Source organism: Salvia miltiorrhiza, chromosome 2 (genome assembly GCF_028751815.1).
Source record: "Salvia miltiorrhiza cultivar Shanhuang (shh) chromosome 2, IMPLAD_Smil_shh, whole genome shotgun sequence".
Classification (NCBI taxonomy): domain Eukaryota; kingdom Viridiplantae; phylum Streptophyta; class Magnoliopsida; order Lamiales; family Lamiaceae; genus Salvia; species Salvia miltiorrhiza.
Genome location: NC_080388.1, coordinates 29,556,358 through 29,558,931, shown reverse-complemented (window position 1 = coordinate 29,558,931; position 2,574 = coordinate 29,556,358). Strand labels below are relative to the sequence as shown.

The window sequence follows — 2,574 nt, the reverse complement described above, 5'->3', positions numbered from 1 at the left end:
CATAGTTAACAGTTTTTTGCACTTTTTATAACGGTTTTAACCGTTGTCTTTGATATAATACATAACGGTTTTTCACCGTTATGTATTAAGATTTTTCCGTTATGTATTAATTTTTTTTATTTTTTTTTATCATAGTTAACAGTTTTTTGCACTTTTTATAACGGTTTTAACCGTTATCTTTGATAGAATACATAACGGTTTTTTGCACTTTTTATAACGCTTTTTTGCACTTTTTATAACGATTTTTGCAGTTTTTATAACGATTTTAACCGTTATCTTTGATTAGAATACATAACGATTTTTTACACCTTTTATAACAGTTTTTTGCACTTTTTATAATTGTAGTATATTTTTAAATTTTGCAATTTTTATAAAACGACAAAATGATAAAATCAACAATAACAATATTATATATCATCCAAAATATTCATACATTATTATACAAATGAACCAAATATCAAGTATACATCATCATTGCATATTCCGATTCAAAATTGAAAATACCAACTACCTTATAGCTAAAACAAAAATCTATCATACAATGTTTCTAGCACCAAGTCCTCAAGAACTAGTTAATCAACCTGCTATGATTCTCCGGTTGTCTTTTGACCTCAAGCCATCCCAAGCTACCATAAATTCATTATGCATTCTTCTAGTTGCCTCATGCTCAAAAGCATCGCCACGGGCGCCAAGTATGCTGTCAACCTGCACTCGGCACATGGCGAAAGATAGTAATGAAGCCAAAGCAGGAATGTCTAAGTTGCACTAAGCTACTGGACAAATTATTATGCACAAGATAATAATGAAACCAAAGCATGATTATTGCCCTTTGTATATCATCTTATGCTATGGACAAATTATTATCCAACCCATCATCTCAATTATGCCCGGTTGTCTTCACATGTATGTCTAGATTTCAGGAACAAGTGTCATCGCTAAGCAACAGCTCTCAGTTCAAAACACATACAATTATAAAAGATCAACCTTATTGAAAAAAATAAAATATACAAAGCTTAATTCTGTGCATGAGTCAAAATAAAGCAACTGGCTAACCTTGAACCCATTTTCATGAGTGCATGGGGGGTAGGAGGTTCTGAGTCATGAGGTCTACCTTCCCCATTTCTCTCCTACAACAGAAAATAAAAAAAAAAGCTCAAACTAATGTTAACAGATAGCCCTGAAAATGTACACTTTAGGAAATGGAGCAAGACTACACAACCAAGCAAAATCATGACATGATAGCACGACAAACAGGAGAAACCTCATTGATCTCTTTGATATTTTTCCAATCTGAATAACATGCAGAGCAGAATTAATCTCAAACAGGAGAAACCTCATTATGAGTAGTGCATGTTATCTGAACACTACAAATAGAATCTGAAATAATTCATTCGGATCCAGACAGTTCAGCAGATTTCAAGATTTAACTGCAGAGAAGGTCGTAGACAAACAAAAAACTAGTTAAGGTAAACATGTTTACCATGTCATTAGAGGGAATGCTACCATTAGGAGCAGCGACCCTCCAAGCCATTGTAGCCGCCAGCTTTTCTGCGATTCTGAAGCCTTCACTTCAGATCCGGATTACCCCCTCACAGCAGCAGCGTCCTGTTCAAATCACAAGTCAGCCGCAGCACATTTAAAGCTGACTAGACTAAATCAAACACAACTATAATCTATTAGTGAACTTCGTTTGATAGCAAAAATTTACATAATTAATTAAGATGAACTTAAGTAATGACAAGAGGAAGAGGAATATGAGATAGAACTGTAAGACTCACGATTTTCCAGCACCACTCGTTTCCAAAAGTGTGATATACTTCATTTCTGCAGCCAGATTATATTTTACCAGAAACTGTTAAAATAAAGTTGCTTTTCATGGGATAGCTCACCTATTCAAAAGTGTATCAAAGTCGTAACCAAGTTCTGGAATAGACACAATCACCAAATGAATAGCATGAGAAAGAGTGTCTGCTATACTGCCACCACCAATGCAGATTTCAATCTTCATCCTTCTAATAGCAAGTTCAAATGGAACTTCCCAGTTTCGGTATTTTCTAAGTACCAAACAAAAATTAATATAAATGCCTCATATTCATACCAGGATCAACTTACTTTCAATCAAATAATAAATCTCATATATCTTACAAAGATTGCCTGGGTAGTGGGTAGGTGGAAGTAAACACGACAACCATGAAAGTGGACCCACTCCTCCATGGGACAGAATTTCTTGCAGTACTCTTTTGCTTTAGAATCTTCAATCTTGTCAATGTTGTTTAATATCTGCAAAGCAACAACAAACCAAAATGAATATGAAAAACTGGCTTAAACAGTCATGTTCGATACACTGGATCGTGATCTCCGAATTCCCACGAAGCAATAAAAGCTAACCTTCTCTTAAAATTGAACACGTATAACAAAATTTCTGTACATGTTCCAGTTCTGTCACATTTAAATCCAAATAGTAGGAGTCCGAAAACTCGTCAACTTCTTTTTCCAGCTTTTTCTTAGTTGCCTCAGATAGAAAAAGAAAGTACCTTCAAGGACAAGAGAACGGCCAGTTAGAAAATCAAGGCA

General features: G+C 34.7%; 1 long non-coding RNA gene across 1 annotated transcript; it reads right to left on the bottom strand.

Annotated features, from left to right (window-relative positions):
• Positions 1-487: 487 nt before the first annotated feature.
• Positions 488-2,169, bottom strand: LOC131013241 (uncharacterized). Its single transcript, XR_009097602.1, has 5 exons — positions 2,146-2,169; positions 1,890-2,054; positions 1,481-1,605; positions 1,054-1,127; positions 488-705 (listed from the first exon to the last, which is right to left on the bottom strand). It is a non-coding gene; the product is annotated as an uncharacterized LOC131013241 (long non-coding RNA).
• Between the last annotated feature and the right edge of the window lie 405 nt (positions 2,170-2,574).